The sequence below is a fragment of the Trachinotus anak genome, unplaced genomic scaffold (genome assembly GCF_046630095.1).
Source record: "Trachinotus anak isolate AG129_WGS33_773 ecotype Australia unplaced genomic scaffold, CSIRO_AGI_Tana_v1 ptg000021l, whole genome shotgun sequence".
NCBI classification, from domain to species: domain Eukaryota; kingdom Metazoa; phylum Chordata; class Actinopteri; order Carangiformes; family Carangidae; genus Trachinotus; species Trachinotus anak.
The window spans coordinates 23,339,369-23,359,599 of record NW_027273872.1 but is presented as its reverse complement, the minus strand read 5'-3'; the positions used below and the strand labels follow the sequence as shown (position 1 = coordinate 23,359,599).

Genomic DNA, 20,231 nt, shown 5'->3' with positions numbered 1-20,231 from the left:
CTCTAAGATCAAAACTGGGTTCAAGAAGACCCATGAAGACCCCAATTTTGAAAGAGAAACATAAAAAGCCTGAGTAGAGTTTCCTAAAACCCTTGTTGACAAGCTACAGTGCTTTGGACAGATGAAAAAAAGCAGGGCTTTTTGGTCAAACCAGATCTAAAGTGGCTTGCTGTGAGTCCTGATCTTAATCCAATTGAACATCTGTGGAAACTCTCAGCTACCTGAGAGAAGTGGAGCAGTTTGCTCAAGAAGTCTCATTAAGAGCTACAAAAAGCTCTCGAATGCAGTGATTGCCTTGAAAGGGTTTGCTACAAAAGACTGGGTTAATGGTCTCAAAGTTTTTCTCCATGTAATTTTCATTTGTTGTATTATGTAAAATAATACATGAACAGTCATGCACAACATTTAGAGTTGATCAGCTGTACAACAACCAGTTTAGAGCATTAACCATCTGAGCTCACAGAGTTACCTCTGTCATGTTGTCAAAGTCACAACTGGAAGTTGAATCCTGAACTGCATGGTCCTCAGATTTATTTATTTATTTTTTAACAAACTTTAGAAACTTATGGAGTAAGTTGATTTGAAAATGCCTCCTCTCCTTTTCTTTCTGCCCTCCTCACTCCTTCAGTCTTCTTCTGCCTCTCCTCACATCTTCACTTTGTCCCTCTCACTCCCTTTCTGTCACTCCTCATCCTCTTCTCTCTCTCTCTCATCCCCAATGTCTTCATGTCTTTGTTGTGCTCCAAGGTCATATTAAAGATTCATCCATTCCCTGATTCTGCAGTCAAATATTGATAAAGGCTGACACCGCTTTGTCTCTGTACACCTTCTGCATGCACACACACACACACACACACACACACACACACACACACACACACACACACACACACACACACACACACACACACACACCATGAATGGTCATACACCTATAGTACACATAAATACCAATATGTTTGTTGTACAAATACAAGTAAGGACAAACAAAGGTGTTCAAACATACACATTTTACACTGTAAAACATCTTAACATACACAGAGCTCTAGAGTGCAACCATCTGGTGACTGGAAACCTCTCAAGGGCGACTGAACATTTTTATTAGTCGCACTGGCACGCATGACATTTAGCAGGTCTGTCTCCATGTGTGTTCAGCATTGTTGTTATTTTTCAAAATTATTATTATTATTTTTCCATGAACACTCACCCGTACACAGCCTCTGATCAGCTCTGGCACTGATCTTCTTCTTCGCTGAATACAGGTGGAGGGAAAATTAGTAAGGCAGGTGTATGAAACTGTGCCCTGTAGTCCTCAGTTACATCGCAACTTAAAGTACTCCATTACAAGTGAAAGATCCTATTTAATTAAGTACCCAACTATACTGGTTTGGTCCCTCTGACCGATAAATTATTATATATAACATCATTAAATTCAATATCGATTTGAACATTTATTGAAATGAAACAATGTGAGAAGTGTAGAGGGAAAAAAATCATTCTTTGGTGCAGCTGTTAATGCGTAGACATCTGAAATGTGACAACGACTACACACTGCTTTTTGATGTCATAGGTCAAAAATGTTTGAAACAACCTTATGAAGTCTTTTTTAAAAAGTAACTAGGAACTAAAGATGTCAAATTAATGTTGTGGAGTAGAGAGTACAATATATCCCTCTGAGATGTAGTGGAATAGAAATAAAAACCAGCATGAAATGGAAATACTAAAGTAAAGTACCAGTACCTCAAAACGGTACTTAAGTACAGTACTTGAGTAAATGGACTTAGTTACCAGGTAAGATGCCTGATCCTGAACTGACAGCATTTGTGGAGATAGACTCATTTGACTCTGAGCCAGTGCCTACAACACACAAAGAATAACTTTGACTTTCTGTGGCTCAGATATGGGAAAATGGCCAAGAAAGGTGTAACCCCACCCACCCCACCCTCACTTTCCTTTCTATCTCTCCCTGTAGCTATTGTAATAAAGGCAAATACTATCCCAGAAAATAAAAAAATGCATAAAATTAATTATGTATTGGTGCACCTAAAAGAATAGTTTGGCACACCAATGTAAAAAGTTTGAAACTCTGATATGTAATTTGTCATTGGTATTGAACTGTAATAACTAGATTTTCTTGAAAGCAAGAGACTGTATTATAATGAATGCCCTGACACATTTCTGTGTCACTTTTGATGCATATAGTTTTAAACAATTTAATAAAACAATATCAATCTGTTTTCAAAATACAGTAAACAGTGTGTTTGGGCTCCCTTCACCCATCCCTGCTGCACAAAAACACCTTGATATGCATCCTCCATCTTCATTGCCATCTCTGTCTGAGAAAAGGCACCATACCAAGAAAAAGGAAGGTGAGCAGCGTAGGACGTCTAAATGGAACCATTCCACTGATCTACAGGTGGTGGTTAGACACCAAGATGGGCAGCACTGTACCTACAAAGGCAGTGAAGAAGAAAACGGCCAGCCAGTAAATGTGCATACAAGTGTACACGTCACACTTTCAATGACCTGACAAGATAATGTCAAAATGTGTATCTTTCTTATGGTAACATGAATATTTATATACAGAGACAAGTCCTTTTCTCAGCTTTGCTGGGATTAGAATTTGATGTGTTCAGGAACAAACATGAATTTGAGTCATGTATGCAATTGTGTATGCAAATTACACAAGCCTGATGTTGAAACTCTGCGCATAAACTCAGAAGAGCTTCTGTGAAGCTGGAGACAGTTTGTGTCCGTCGGTTATACTCATCACATTTGCATATTCACACACTCTGGAATTGTAAATGAGTTAGAAGTAGATTCACTTTTAGTGTTCTTTTTCAACATGTTTTTAATGAACTCTTTTTTTTAAAATCCCTTTTATGATATGAAGTTACCACATGGTAGATACACAGCCAACATCAGCGTTTTGAATTTTCATGTGTAGGATGTATAGTCTAATGGTCTAGTTCTAATAACTAGTGCTTGGCTGATGAAAGCCTGACCTCATGAAATCACATCACTCTCATCTTTGTCTGCATATAAAAACCAGGATAAATTATATTTGAGCAAACACTTGCCCAGGTGCATGTCTGCTGAGGTTAATCTGTGTGCGTGTGTGTGTGCGCTCACGCTTGACAGTAATGAATTTGAATGAATGAAAGAGGCCCGGGGAAAGAGACTATATATTGCCCTCTATTAATTACCTCCTTAACACAAGCATACACCAAGAATGTGCAAAAAGATGCAAGCATGCACAAATAGATGCTAGCAGTGTGACAGCAGCAGATAAGAGTACACACATGCACACACAAGGTTATAGTATAAATAATTACTTGTTTCCAAAATATTTTCCTCTTAATGTTGGAACACCTGCCATATTCAAAGAGCAAACACACACACATAGTAAAAGAAGAAATACACACAGGCTCAGCATCAGAAAACAAACACTGCCCTACAAAATTTCTCAACACAGACTCTGTCAGAGCTTTACCAGAGGGCTTAGGTTCTTAGGTTCATCTCAGCCATCATCTGAAAGGCTTCTTCAGTTGAGACCATGACCTGGATGACTGAGAATCTTCACAGACATGTTCTCAACATAAAGCAACACACACAAATACTGAAATATAATAGAAGAAAGAAAGAGGAGATAAAACTGAAAAGCAGGACATGATCCACTGTGTTTCCCAGTCAGAAATTTCCATCCAGATTAGTGATGCTATTTGTCTGTCATCAAAGTCTAAACAGCTTTTTTGTATTATACATTGTAAAGGTAACATGCTTCAACAGAGTAATCCATTCTGATCACCAAGACGAACTCCATGCAGCTCTTGTTCAACTAAATATATTTGTTCTTAGGTTTGATTCCTGCATGAAAGCAATAACAAGTGGTAAAACATCTGTAAGACAATGAGGTTTGGATCTGAGAATTTCACATCATGTACCAAACAGTTTGAGAAGATTAGCAGGGCTTTTTTGTTTTACTTAACCTTTAACTAACCTCATGCTTGTCCGTCACCACACTCAGCCCTATGTGAGCACTTGGATGTGTTATGAGATTCCTGTGCTTTGGCACCAACAACCTCTTCCCTTGAAACTGTGCATGTCACTCCATGAAAGCTGTTTGCTTCTTCGTCAGCCAGAGGAACTCCTGCTTAGTACTGGTGGGAACACCTGGCAGTGTTTCATCAAAGAAGAAGGCTCCAACAATTCAGGATGGAGAATGAAGACATCAAAGGAGTATGAGGAGGCAAGTTTCAATCCCCAAGTTTCATAGTGGATATTTGACATCATCAAAAATTTGGATGATGCAGTACAGAGGTACCCAGGGGAAGGGCAGGCTCTTGCGTATGAAGACAGGATGGCTTTTCACACCTCTTAAAAGGGTTGCTGCATCTGGATGTGGAAAGGTCAATCACTCCCAGTCAAGTCCTACAACACAATTTTAATACAATTATTCTCCTGGAAGATAAATGAGACAACAGCTCTTATAAGGCTGCTGCCAACAGACTCAAGAGACTCTCAAGCACCAGTAGGTCGAGTTATGAAGACTCTAATGAAGACTTATAGAATAAGATCATGATTTTTCAAAGAGAGCTCTCAAGGTTGGCTCAGAAAGAGACTTCCATTTTCTGTGAAAAAAGATTTATTCACTGAGCGTTCCTGTGATCATTTGTACAAAGGGATTTCCAGTGATGAAGATGAAACAGAGCCAGATGCACCAACTCCTGTGATGGAGGCTCATACAGACCAAGTTTAAATGACAAAGAGCCAACCGATGACAGGGCTTCAGGTGCCTTCATATGGAACCTTAGACACTGCTGGATCCAGTGAGGAAGAGTGGGCCGATCTATGAACCTCGATTATTTAGCTTCTTAGGTTCATTTTACTGATGTACCAGTCTGAACTGGCTTGGAGAGTGAATCACCCACTGCTAGTTTCAGGAATGAAGAATCACTCCCTGACAAACATTCAGACAGCGATGAAGATTCAGTCGCTGATGAAGACTGTACTGGAGCTGCTGTGACCTTTAACAGTGCCTCAGTCACCAGAGATTCACAGGGCCTAGACTCAAACATTGTCAGGTCCAATGGCACAGACATCAGTGGAGCCACTTACGCTGTTGGACCTTCTGCAGCCACTGACTTACGTGACAGAGTCAGAGACACTGTTACTCCTACACATGAAGAGTCAGACGCAGACCATAATCTGACTGCACCTCTGTTGGTCTCTAAAGGTCTGCAGTAAACAGGTGTAATGTTGAAATCATTTATCATCACTTTAGGGCAGTGCCAAGGTGTAACAGGCAGTACACCTAAAATAGCACTGCAGCAAGGTTCAACATCATTACTATTAAAAAGAATGACGACTAAATGATTTTCAGGTACAAATGGAATCTAAAAGGCAAGAAAATGACAGAAAATGATTATTCTGAATTCTGTTCTAAAGATTTCTCATATGGATCGTATGAGCCACATAAATAATATATTTAACTATTTCTTACATGTGTTGATCCTGAAATTGTTACCAGTATGCTAATAGTTGTTAATTGTTACCTGTCGTTTATATTCAAAGAATCATTTTAGGAGTTTTGTTCTTCAGCTAAGAAGAAAGAAAGTTCTAAAAATTGTCTTTCTTTTCCACCTACAGTCTTCTCCACCCAGACTCCACCAACCAATAATAATCACACAGGAACAGCATGCAGCACAGTATCTTAACCAGCCATTAATAAGTGTGAGGGAGACAAAGAGAAAGTTGAGGGAAAGAAAAGAAGTGAGTAAATGGAAAGGAAACAGAAGACAGAGAGAAGGGAGTGTGGGGGGTGTGGATGAGCAGAAAGGAGAGAGGAAGAAGAGAGAGAAAGAGAAAATCTAACACGTAGTCCTTGCTGTCAGCTAGTGTGTAATTAAGTTCTGCACTCTGTCACCATCGCTCTGTAGAACTGGTAATTTAACTGGGCCTGAGCCAGGAGAGCAGATCAGAGGAGGGGTGAACAGAGACAGGAGGACAGGAGAGGGGGAGAGAGGGGAGGAGAGAGGGGAGGATCAGAAGAAGACAAGAAGTTAAGAGAAGTTATTGGGAGAAAAGAAAATGAAATAATCAAGAAGAGAGCATGGGAGATAGAGGAAAAATTAAACAAGATAGGAAGCAAATGGTAAAGAAAGAATAAGGGGGGGTACAGAAAGAGGAGAAAAAAAAGGAAAATTGAGGGGAAGACAGTGGGAAGAGAAAGAGGAGAGGACAATGGGGAAGAGAGAAGAGAGGAGCACAAAGCAGCAGATAATGGAATAGAAAAGTAGATTTTCCAGCTGGGTTGTACAGAGATACGAGTGTCTCATCCTCAGCACCTATATGTCCTTGGTCCAACTGCACAAGTATTTTCACTTATGTAGCCTTATCACACCTCTTATCGGCATCAGTGGGTGTGTACACAATGTGCTTGATTGACATCTCCTTCACTCTGTATTTGGTTTAGTTGGAGGGGTTTGGTATGATCACATAATTAGACACAAATTAAGACACAGAGACAAGAGAGGGAAATTAACCTGTTGTTCTAAAACAAGGTAACGTAAAATGCCATTTTGTGTAAAGCTACTTAACTCACCTTACCACACCACATACCACATAATAGAAAATCTGAGCTAAGAGATTTTCTTTAATGGTGAACTGTGTAGCTGGATACAGAGTAAATAGCTTTTCATTGTGCAAGTCTCTGGGGACAAGACTGAGAGAAATAAAGAGGTAATAAAAAAAAATGTGACACTGATGAACCTGCTACCAAGTCTTTGACCTTGCATGTGACCGAGGACATTGCGCATATGTGTGTGTTTGTGTGCATAAAAGAACAGTAGGGAGCTGGTAAGAGTGTGGCAGATTCACTCCATGGGGAGTCGGAATGGACGAATGCACAAATGGGACTGTGTGTGTGTGTGTGTGTGTGTGAGAGAGAAAGTAAGTGCTAAAGCATTTGACTGAAGGGCAATTAAAGGGTAGTGTGTGTGCCTATGTGTTTGAACGATGGCTAGTGTGAGGCCACACTGCTGTGTAGCTGTGTATTGACATTGTAATTACCAGTGAATAATGTAGGGCTGCATGTGTGTGCATGAGTGCATGCATGTGTGTGCATGAGTGTGGGTATCAAGTGTATTCGCTTGAGGAGACTTGCTATTGGCATTCTAATTAGACTGAATGATATGCTCTCCCTACTTAAACCATCAGCTAAAACCAGAGCTGAACACAGCGGCAGAAGGGCCGTACTGCAGTGTTCACCAGCCGCCATGCTGGCTCCACTGTACTGCTACATTGCTGTAATTAATAGGGGATATATACTTACCACAGATTAGCCAACCCATATATACTACCTGCATAACTTATTTCAAGTGGTCACAAAGAGATTTGTACATCAAATAGTAAAGAAGTAGAGTTTTATGATAAGATCGATACCACTGTCATGTCTGCGTGTGAAGTATGAAGCCAGAGCCGGGTGGCAGTAAGCTTCAAGTCTTTATGCTAAGCTAAACTAATTGCTCCATGGCTCTAGCTCAGACAGACAGCAGTTGTATCAATGTTCTGACTTATCTCTTGGAAAGAAAACAAATAAGTTCATTTAAAAAATTAACAAATTCCTTTAGATGGTGTTTGTTTGAAACAGAAGCTGATTTTTTTTACTGAAACACTGATCTACCCTAGGTGATTGCATGTTCTCCCAGTGCTTGTGTGGGTTTCCTCCATGTTCTCCGGGTTCCTCCCACAGTCCAAAGACATGCAGGTTAGGTTGATTTGACTCTAAATTGGTCTGAATGTGAGCGTGAATAGCCGTTTGTCTTTATATGTCAGTTCAGTGATAGGCTTGTGACCTGTCCAGGGTGTACCCTGCCCTTGCCCAATTTCAGCTGGGATTGGCTCCAGCCCACAACCCTCAAAGGATAAATGGTATAACTAATGGATGGATGGACAGCACAATAGGCTGTGTATTGCACTCTGGCTGGGGGCATTCATAAAATTGTCAGCTGTCATTCTTATCTGTTATGTAACCTGTTTCCCTAACAGTAAACTAGACTATTGTTGCTTCATTTGCTACAGCAAAAGGAATCTGAATAGATAATTATAACACTGAGCCTCCTGAAAAGTAACGTTTAGAGGAATTGACCACGAAACACTATTGATGGGAAAAATCATGAAGTAAGGCTGTTTGCTGCCTCAGGCTAACATTACCACAACAGTGGATCTGACATCACCTGTTAGTGGCCTAATCAGAATGAGCTGCTGAACCATTTAACTTCAGATCATTGTGCAACAGGAAAACATAGCAGTGATTTTGAGGTCTGAAACCAAGCTAATGAGTTAGCTTGTCACTAAAGTGATGAAACCTCATGGGGCAGTGGAGGCACTGCAGATCATACTGAGCTCTACAACAGAGTTTCGTATTAGGCATGTGGGTTAGATTTGAATTCAACATGTTAGTTCCCATTTGTTTGAACTGTATTTTTAGAAAAACTGATAGCTCCACTCTTTCATGTTTTGTGTTCTAGCTGCTGGATATATACAGTACATTACAGCAACAGCCAGATATTTGAAAGAATAGATTCATTTTGCAACATCTCTCAACACATTTTTCAATATGTATCGGATGTCGTCTCCCCTCTCTCTCTCTCCTGTGTCTTCCTGTCTTTGCCCTCCCACTCTTTTTTTGCCCCTCGTTCATTTACAATAGAACTTGACAGGGAATCATTAGCTGCATAATGAAAAGAAGCAGACCAGTAATATATACCGTCACTGTCTATTACAGCCTCCTTAGCCTAAAGACCTTGAATGGAAATGAGGCTATATTACGCTCTGGTAAAGTCTGAGTGGTGGCTCAGAAATGCTTTTAGGATACAACATAGACAGTTATTCAGTTATTGTTGTTGTCTTCATGGTACATTTTGAAATAGCTGCTTAATATATGCAGCAGATTGTCAGATGTGTTAGTGCGAGCAAATGGTTGAGTAATAATTGCAGCTTGTTTGCAACCGAATGGATCTGAGTATGCGTGTGTGTGTGGAGGTCCTTTCAGGTTCAGAGAGTATTAATTTCATCATAAATTATTTGCTGAGTTGATTTGCATGTTTTGTTTATTTAATTGCAGCAGTCAAATGTTTAAATAGTTTAGTGACTATCATCACTTTTCAAAGTTCAAGCAGTTCAGGACCTGATAAGTCGAGAGTTTTGAAATGCTCAGGATCTGTTAGAGTCACAAAATCAGGAGTGGTGCGCTTGCAAAATCTGAAATGCCCAACGAAAATGTTTAGGAGAAACCTCTATATCAACACTAACATTTGTTTCCCACATCTTTTTGGGCCTTTGCTTCAACCTGCCATAACTGTAACTGTGAAGGCTGGATCACTCTTGTATATTTGTTGTATAGTTCCAGTAAAGCCAGTGTTTTCTGTGTTCTGGTATGAACTCCAGCAGGAGTTCACATTTGTGGAAGTTTGACCTGTGAAATGGCAAGACTCTATGAGACCACCCAATTTGAGTCAAAACAGTAGAAAACAGAGGTGAGACAACAAAAAAAAACCTAAATGTACGTCACATTACATTTCCATCTAATGAAATGCCCCCAAAAGGATGTAATGTTGCTTATTCAGGTAATAAATAGATATTGATCAGACCAACTAATCTCAAGTCAAGTCAAAGTCATAAACCTTGTGTTAGAGGAATTTTAAGTTCTGAAGGAGTTATTATATGCCCTTCCTGATTTAACACCAATTTAGTTTTTTAAGCAAACTAACAGTATATTAAATTTCCAGACACAACACATGCTTTCCAATTTTTTTCAAATTTAAAAAGTAAAATGATAAGTTGTGCTCTGGTGTGTAATTCTTGTGACTAAGTTTGGGGCTGGAATAACAGTCCAATTTCAGTCCAATTTTAAATCCATTTTTGTATCTGTTTTGATTTGTTTTTCACATTTGTAGCAATGTGTTCAAATTAATGTTTAAAAACCCAAATGAAATCTGTACTTCCTGTTGAATGTGCTGACAGAAACGGGACAGTTTTGAGTGGTAGCCTAATTATTGTTCACAACCTGTAGGTAAAACCTGAAAAAGTGATGTGCAGCAAATGACTAAGGTCAAGGATTGTCACTTGAGTCCCAGAAAGGTTAGAAGTCAGCAATAAGATGCTTGAAAGAAGGAAGTCTAGTCTTCCACATTGTTGTTAGCCAAGTTAGCTGTAGCAGCTTTTGCCACCCACAATATTTCCAGTCCCTCCTGCTGAGTGTGTTGTCTCCTGCCAATTCTGGTAATGCAACTAGAGGGCGAAGTCCTTCAGCTTGTTTTAACTGGAGCTCAGAGAGTGGGCTCAAAACAGACACTTTTTCAGGAGATGTCTTACCAACCCATGAATTCTAAGACTGAACCTGTTATTGAATCCACATGTTCTTTCACTGATTAGTATCTCTAGTTTCTGTGTTTGCTGCATTTGGATACTCTTTACTTTTCCATATGGTTGTCAGTACAGCCAAATGTATGTCTGACTAGGGGTGGGCGATCTGGCTAAAAGATCATATTACAATCTTCTTGGGTAGAGTTGCAATCCGCGATTTGAATTTTGATCTACATCTTATTTCTGCTCTGCTTTTATTGTGAAAGTCATCACCAGAAGTTGTGATTTGTAACTTTGTGCTGCTTTGATGGTTCTTTTGGATGTTTGTCAGCTTGCTGCTACTCTTTGCCCACAATGGTGTCTGTTCTTTATGAATTGTGTCACAGTCAATCACACTACTTTTTAAAAATTAAATATCTAAATATAGCACCTTTTAATGACAAGACCTGTACGATTCATCATATGGCAAAGTTAAATGGTCCATGAAAAAATATCGTCAGATCACCTGTCTGACCATCTCTGACGGTGGTTTGGCTGATTATTTGGCCATTAACGCCTATTGTTTAATTTGTAATGTTTTATGCAACACCAGTGTCTTGAAAGGCCTAGGTACTGCTAGTTTGCTTTGTTTGTGACCATCTATGTGTGTGTGAAGAAGGTACACAGAGCCATGCACACGCAGTAGAGAGGACAGGGGAGCAGATAACTTTTCACACCTGACAAAAGTTGGAGATTGGAACAGTAATAGAGATATCAGCCCAAGCTATCATGTTCACTGTAGTGGAATACACATCCACATAGATGCATGGACAACTATATGAGTGTGTGTGTACACATACTCCCACACACAAGCACAGACACACACCCAGTCGATTAAAATGGTGTCTGAGAAAGAAAGATTGGAAAACTATTAGCTGAAATGTGATCTTAGTGTCTCCGTAGACATTGCAATCTTTCTGTCTGTGGTTCAGCACTCCCTCATGCACTCTTTCTCTTTGCACACACATGTACACACACACACAGACACACACACACACACACACACACGTGCACAAGCACAATCTATTTTCTTGTCTCCGTCCCTGTATTACAGTGCTGTTATTGAGGAGCAGAGGGACTCTGGGAAAGTGAGACTGAAGAGGTTGGGGTGAGAGAGGCAGAGAACATGGAGGGGCAGATATCAGTTGTGATTCAGGACTCTCATACAGATTGAACAATAGACAGAGAGCCCAGCTACAGAAAATTGCAGCCGACATTAAACTGTCTGATTTCTGAAGATGAAGCTGAACAGAAAATAACTTGTCAGGGATCTCAGTGGTTCCCAGCGAGCCACTTTGGAGCCATTTTACAGAGAGTAAGATAACTAAAGGTTAACCATCAATGTTCCAAAATGCATGAGACTCTTCCGTATAAAATGTTGATGGTGCTTATGGAGGGAACTGTTCTTTGTGCTAAATTCAGCTTGTGCAATTGGAAGTGAGAAACTTCACTCCTCCACACTTGGATGTTATGAAACCTCTATCATTGTGTGATAATCTAAAAATAATTGTCAAAAAAATCCTGCCTGGATCGAGCACCTTTATAAAAACTGAACATGTAACATGTTGTGAATATTGAACTAAAATGTTTGAACTGGGATAGCTAATAATTTATTGGTGATTTTAATCTTGAGTGCAAACAAGTATTGACCATATGACACAAAATAAATTTACCTCTGGGTTCTTATGTAAAGCTTGTTTTGATATTTTAAAATGACACATTCCCTCATCTTCTGTAATGAAGCACACTGTCGCATAAGTAGCACCTCTAAACTGATTATGTAACTTCCAAACAGCCCTCATAACTTAACGAGTGTAGAGAATAGATTGTCAGGGCCCTTCAAAATGAGTGCCGTCTGATTTGCAAATCCCATGGTTAAGTTGTAGCAACTAAGTTAACTATGTTGTTAAGGTGAAGAAAAGTTTGTAGTCATGGTTACAAGAAACAAATCTTGACTGGTATGAGATAAGATGTGAACGGCAGTCATTATCACAGTCAGACACTTAGAATGCACAACCTAACATCCGACCTCCCCATTAAGAGCTTTTACAGCACTATAAAAAAAACTCCAACTACCTTCATGTCAGTCATTATTTGCACCAACAGGAGGTCACATGTCTCTCTTAAGTATATCAATAACAATCAGGTCTGCCTTTTAACTTCTGAGGCCAGTCTGGCAATATCCTACAAGCTATATGTTTTGCTAAGCCAGTGCATGGCTCTAGGACTGGTAAGTTCAGCCAATCAGAGGGTCCACCACTTTGGTCCTAAATAAAATAGCTATAAGATGGATTGTCATTGTCTTCACAGGATGAATGCTCTAGTGCTACATAACACTGATAAAGTCTTGACATTTATAAAGCGATTGCTGCATATATACTTACTGTCACAATATGAATCCCCCAGAATCCCCCAAACTTCCTGCATGTCATGAATATGAACTAAACCCTTTTATCTTGTTCCTGTCCCATGTAACCTTCACAGGGCAAAATATACAAACTGCAGACTTGACTCGATCACAGCTGTACATCATTATCCTACAGGAGGAAGTGCCTCCATTACATAGGTCTCATTAGTCCATCTATCCGTCCATCTGTCCCATTCTTGTGAACGTGATATCTCAGGAAGGCCTTGAGGGAAATTCTTCAAGTTTGGCATAAATGCTCACCTGAGCTTGAGGATGAACTGATTATATTTTGGTGGTTAAAGGTCAAAAGTCAAGGTCACACTGACATCACAAAACATCTTTTTGGCCTGTTGACTGAGATAGCTGAAAACCGCTGTGAGGAAAATTTGGCAAAAACAATCACTTTGACTCAAAAATTTACTTACTTACTTACTTAACAAAGGATGAACTGATTAGGATTTGGTGGTCAAAGGTCAAAGGTCACTGTGACCTCACAAATGCATTTTTAACCATAACTCATGAATGCATACGCTAATTATGACACAATTTAACACAAATATCTAATTGGATAAAATGATGAATTGATGACATTTTACTTCCAAGCAGTCAAAGGTCAACTTCACTGTGACATCATAATGTCTGCAAAAACTCTTCTGGACATTATTCAACACGTAAACTCAGGAAGAGGACATTGTGACTGTATTCCCTGCTACTCGGCAGATGGAGGCAAACAACTACAAGGAGGCGATTCTAGTTTTAAATTATTAGTAAATATACATCTCCTTCCACTTGTACACAGATGCCATTTAAGCTAGAGGTAGCCAGAGAGTAATTGCAATTATGTTCAAATACATTGATTGATTATTGATATATAGAGTAAAATGGGACTGATTTGGGGCTAAACCCTTGAAAATGTCACAGTAATGCTGGTGAGAGAGGTGTGTGTAACCTCTGTTCAGGTCAGGCTTTTTTGTTTGGTTAATTGGAGAAAAAAGGTTCGATGCTGTGGTACTTTCTTGATTCCATTACAGTTTCACTCCCATCCCATCACATAGTGGAACACTTCATCCCAGGTTGATGAACTCTCATCAAGTGTATATAACCAGCTTTCTAATGAGACACACACACACACACACACACACATACACACACACACACACACACACACAGAGACATGTTTGCATGTTTCGTTATGGTAGTTCATCCAGTCCGGTCCTGACTTCTACTCCTGTCTAAAAAAGAGACAATTTTTGAACACTGTGCAGTTAAATCTTCTAAACCTGCCTCCATTTTGCTCACGTAGCAGTTTATGAGTATTACTGCTGTCTGTGTGTGTCCTGAGTGTATTTCACTTTGTGTGTGTGTTTAGCTGTTTCCTGGCTATTTTCTCCTCCTGTGTGTCGGGCCCTTCCAGGCAGCATCACACTGTTGCTGGTCTTCAGTTCTGATTACACACTTCCTTAATCAAGCCTTCGGATGCTCTTTGAACCACTTCTTACTTCCTGGGGCACCACACACACACACAGACACACACAGATACACACACACACACACTGTGACACACACATACACAGTTTGCAAGGCTATTTCTCAGCAAGGTACCTGACTGTACCTTTTTAAATTAAAACTAGAAAAGGCATTCTCATTGGCTGGGAGTGGTGTTAAACACACAAGGACACACACCTGCACCAAAGTCTACCATGCACATGCTCCACATACACACAGACATGAGTGATGTTCACAAAGTTTAAATGGAGACATGTGGTGACCCCTGGCCACATCGAGAGAGAGAGAGAGAGAAGAGTGAAAGAAAGAGAAGAGACAGAGAGGTAGATCTAACTAGGTAACAGTACTATGCACGTGCATAACCAAGGTACAACAGAACCCTTCATAGTTGGACTGGCTATGTGAATCACCAGAAACAGTGAAAGAACCACATTGTCAATAACAATGGATCTTTTGAATTGAACTGAAGGAAACAATTATGTTGTAGAATGGTGAAAGACTGTGGTGTGGAAGTGCTGCGTGTTTCCATTCAACGTGAGTTTCCCGTGAGTCTGAGCAAGTAGGATAACACAGCTAAATTATCTTTTAATAGAAAACATGCAACAGAAAAATGAGACTTTTTGCAGGACTTGATTGCAGAAATTCAGATTTTGAGTTTTTGTTCCTGCAATTTTTAAACTGTACTTGTATAAAATGCTGGGAGAGAAACCAAAGAAGGAGACAAAGGATAAGTGGGACTATATTTTGATCCCTTATGTTACTTTCTTTTAATTTGACTCAGGTCATTATGAAGTGTATTATAAACATAACTGTACTTTAGTGTGTGTCTGTGGGAGTGTGTGTGTGTGTGTGTGTGTGTGTGTGTGTGTGTGTGTGTGTGTGTGTAAGCTCGTTTTTCTGTGAGGAAGTGTAGTGGAAAATATTATTTACTTTAAAATTGCTGCTTCTGTTGCCTGTAGAACAATATTTAGTATATGCCCTAATTTAAAGTGTATATCTGGATAATCTATGTGTTTATACCCTGTGTTTAGTCTGTGAGTGTGTTGTTGTGTAATGTTTGTGTGTTTGTGTGTGTGTGTGTGTGTGTGTGTGTGTGCTGTCTCGTTGAATATGAGCCACTTTTCCCTTCTGACCATTTTTCAATTAAAAAAACACTAATATCCCCAAGACTGCTTTGCCCTAGTTATTAGACAACCACACACACACACACACACACACACACACACACACACACACACACAGTTTTCAGTTTATCTGAGTACTGTGCTGCCTTCAGCATCTTCTCCCACTTATGCTCAAGCACACACACTACTTGATTGAATAAGAACCCTAAATAGTGTGTGTGTTTCTGTTTGTGTGTGTTTCTGTTTGTGTGTGTGTGTGTGTGTGTTTTCACTGTTTACAACAATACATATTTCACTTATTTCAGTGTTATTTATTTGCACCTGTGTGTGTGTGTCTGTGTCTTCTGGCATGTTCTCTCTGTTGGTCTCAGGTTGGATGATGCGACGTAAGAGAGAGAGAGAGAGATGTGAGTGAGAGCTGTCTGTTCTTTTCTGTTGCGTGTTTGTGCCATTGTATAAGTCTGTATATGTGTGTGCACCTTAGTGCATCTCCTTGTGTGAATGGAAGACTGTGGTTCAGGGCAGTTGGTAAATACAGGCCAGTAATTATTGGCGTTCAGCTCTGTCGTCATTGGTGTTTGGGTGAATGAGATGCAGATGGTGCAGTGTTAACATCCTGCTGTAGCCAGGACTGTATATTGAACCTTGTTGAGAACTAACTGAAGTTTACCAGATGATAAAGACCAAAAGTCAGAGTGTGATTTGTTAACCTTTTGTTAACTCATTCTTTAATCTAATATTTCCTCATTTCACCCTTTTCAGTCCCATTATTCTCAAGCTTATGGCAGCGTCACTACACAACTTGACATAAAGTGTGAACAGGGCTTATGATGTCGTCACAGAGTGAGTGAGGTTGGCCTTTCTGACATAATTATGACTCCGAGCTGGCGACGGCCGAGGTCATAGGAGAGGGACTGAGCGAAGTCTGGCAAATTACCTCATGTGATGTCACTTGAGTCAGCGTCGGTCAGGTCTGGAAAAAAAAATCTTGGCCTCATCTCTGCTTGAGGCTTTCGCCACTACGAGCATAACAGACCTGAATCTCTGACTGATCTCTTGCCACTTGAGTTGCATTGTGGGTAATGCTGATGTCAGGTTTTGACAAGAAAGACAAATGTTTGAAATGGAAAATATATTTGGTTCTGATGAATTTCAGATAATTGAAGTTTGGCTTATTTTGTTAAATAAGAAGAAGACTCAGGTGTTGTATTGACTCTGGTATCACAAAACCTTACACAATACGCTCCAATTCAAAATATTCTGTGTGGTGTTGTTTTTTTCCACTGCTGCTACCTAATACAGTATCCAACACACACACACACATACACACACACACAGAGTTGGTCTGGATAAGAATATAAGCTAAATAGTTGATGCAAAACTTACAAATGCAAACCTGCAAACACAAATTCTCCACTTTACTATCAGACAGCACTACTTTGAAGAGTAAAGTGACACATTCAGATCCAGTGAATCCATTTCTAATCATTTCTATATCATTAACCGCTTTCAGAACTGTTGTCATCTCAGAGCGGGTGCTGTTTGGCAGATGAGACAGAAAGACAGAAATCTCACACTTTGGAAAAAGACTGATTGACTGGGAAGAAGCATTATTATATTCTATCCTTTCAAGTGCCAAACTGGATTCTGAACATTATGTCTGTTCTGCCAAACGATCTGCTCAAATCTAATTAGCATCATAGAACCAGACAGCAGGATTTCTTTTTATTTTATTTTTCAAAGTGTTTACTTGAAATAAACTGATGATTTTCCATCTGGATGAGTGATAAAGTAGACAGTAGAAAACAGTTCATTTCTTGATCTCCTCATCACTCTCTCTGTCTTTCTCTGTAATGAGGTTCTCCTTAATTACATTTTAATAGGCTGGGAACAGCTGCTACTGGTTTATATCTCCACTCATCCCTCTTTCCTTCTTTATCTCTCACTCCCCCTCATCCCTTTGCTCAGCCACCTCTTCGCGATCCTATCTTTGCTCTGGGTCACATTTCCTCTTATGATTAATGTCAGGCATCTTCTAAGTGTAACTGTTGATGTTCAGATTTTTATTTAATTTAAAAAGGAAATTCTTCTAGGATGAAAATGTGTTGAGGGATATTAGCTTCTATCTGTTTTGTGTTTGAAGTAATGAATATGCAAATGGGGAAGTCACAATACCAGAAATTAGGCTGTCGTGTTGACCATTGAAGCTCCACGATTCCACGCCAACAAAAAGCAAAACAACAGTGGCTGCTGCATGCACGTGTGTGTGAGCGCACACTCATACAAACACACATCGTGTGCAAGGGTGCAGGCAGTCATTGAAACTGACTAACAAGGTGACAGACCCACGGTGTTAAAATATCCATTTAAAGAGTCAGCGTTGTATTTAGAGTCTGAACAGTGACGACTGTAACAGCGAATGTTGTCAGCTCACATTATGACCTGTTGCTACGTTAGCTAAACAAGCTAATGTTAGCTGTTGTGAATGTTGAGTGTGGAGTATTGTGATAACTGATGTCAGCTGTTCACAATTCACAAACAACAGCGATGGTAACATTTCAGGACACAAAAATGTTGACGACCTGTTATTAATCTAAAGTAAACAGCTGAAACGCACTCACATCTCATTGGGGCTCACTGGTTTCTGGTTGTGATGATCCACGTTAAATGTATAATATCTCCATACACCGAGCTCTGTGGTTTTTTGTTTTTGTTCTTTTCCCCCACCACAAGTCGCAGTGGACGTGTTGCACCACTCACACTTGCTGCTGATGCGCCACATTTTGTTGTGGTTGTTTACTGTGCCGCTGCCTTCTTGACTGATTGTATGTCACCAATAATTCTTTGGAAATGTCCTGAAAAAGTTCATGCAAGTTGGCAGTGCTATCAAATAAGTAGTATTTTTAAGAGTTAACGTAGAAGAGTTAAAGAGTTTGACGTAGAGTTGAAGAGTGGTGGTAAATTACAAGTGAAGTGAAAAGAATGGGACATAAACTTACAAAAGAAAATTTACCTGGGTTATTGATCAGAACTAAATCATATGTTTTTAATGTTTGGAGTTCTTTCCTCTGGATATTAATGGCTGATGATGGCTATAAATTTAAAAAAAATGTCTGTCTAATGTCCTTCTAACTACAAGGTCATTTCCAAAAGTCTTTAAGATAATGAGCAGATAGTATTAATGAGTCAAATTACTACAAAAACATACAGACCTTTTGGTGAAATTCTACAGTTATATACCTGGAAAATAACGGACCTATAAAATAGCCAGTTTTTCTTGGATTCTCTTTACATAAATGTAAATATTATGTGTCTCCTCCAGGAAATGGTGGAGAAATGGACATTGATGCTGATACTACCAATAACATTGATCCCAATAATGCTGTGTCACAATCTTTGAACATTTCCACACAGAACGCAGAACCAATGACTCAGACTCTGATAACAGCTTGTGTCTGCTGAGTTGACCTTGCACAAAGTCTCTGCCAAACTTTCTCTTTCTCCTAACCCTCCTTCCTCTCTCTCTCTCTCTCTCTCTCTCTCTCTCTCTCTCCTTCTCTTGTCCCTCATGTCTTCTTCTCTGATTGGTTTATTATAAAGGAAGGACAGTACCACATATGGTAACAGCAGAGACATCATGGCTGCTGCTGTTTATCCTCACAGAAAGTTACACTTCCTTATGTTTGAGAGAGATAAAGTGAGGACAGAGTGAAAGAGAGAGAGAGTGTGTGTGTTCTTGTGTGTGTGTGGTCGGAAGAAGTCTTCACTACTTGTAACAGACTAATGTGAATAAACACAAGTGTACAGGTGTTTGTGGTTCCAAACAACCACACATGTACACATCAGCAAACGCAGTCATACACCCCCACATGCACACACATACACACTGAGGTGGTGAGTTTGACAGTCTTAATTAGGCACTCCAGGGAAAAGAAGACACTCAACTGTCTGATGCTCCACAGCAATTAACCTATATCGATCTACCAGAGAGAGAGAGAGAGACACACACACACACACACACACACACACACACACACACACACACACACACACACACACACTGGGAAAAGTGACGGAGCAGGAAAAAAAAGACAAAGAGACACATTTGAAAAAAATTACATAAAATGGAAAGAGAGGAAGGAAAAGATGAGACTGTGTATACACACACACACACACACACACACACACAAAATGAAATGATAATCCTTTCTCTTTTTGTTGCTTTTTGCAACACACACAGGTTAAGCAACTTTTCACCTTCAACCTGTTGTTGCACATATGGACAGGTGATTTCTCCAATTAGATTCAATTATGCTCTTAATCAGTCCTCTGTGTGCGTGCGTGCGTGCGTGTGTGTCTTGTTACTTTGAATGGGACAGAAGCCTCACCGACAAAACAATTTTCTGTTGCCGGTGATATGATAACCTTTAAGTGGCACTTTAAATGGACTAATCTTAAACTAAGCTGCTAATCTTAAAATGAGGGGATAATCTCTGACTGCTTGATAATCCAATATTAGGATTAACACTTCATGCCAATTCATGTGGAGGGCTGGGTCACAGTGGACTGATAACGATGGCGTGTGTGTGTGTATGTGTGTTCTCAGAGAAGGTAAGTATGCATGCATGTGAATGGGTCAGTCTGCCATTCACTTTCTGAGTGTGTGTGCTGTAGTTTCTGTGTGTGTGAGAGGGAGTGTGTCAAGGTGACTGTCTGGGGGTTAATAACTAGTGACCCATAGAAGGGACCAGGAAGGGGGGCCTAAAATACACTCACACACATACTCA

The 20,231-nt window shown here is 39.8% G+C and overlaps 1 protein-coding gene across 3 annotated transcripts in view; it reads left to right on the top strand.

Moving 5' to 3' along the window:
- Window positions 1-20,231, top strand: part of il1rapl2 (interleukin 1 receptor accessory protein-like 2) — a 412,851-nt gene that overhangs the window by 90,560 nt on the left and 302,060 nt on the right. The gene's annotated exons all lie outside the window — the stretch shown is intronic.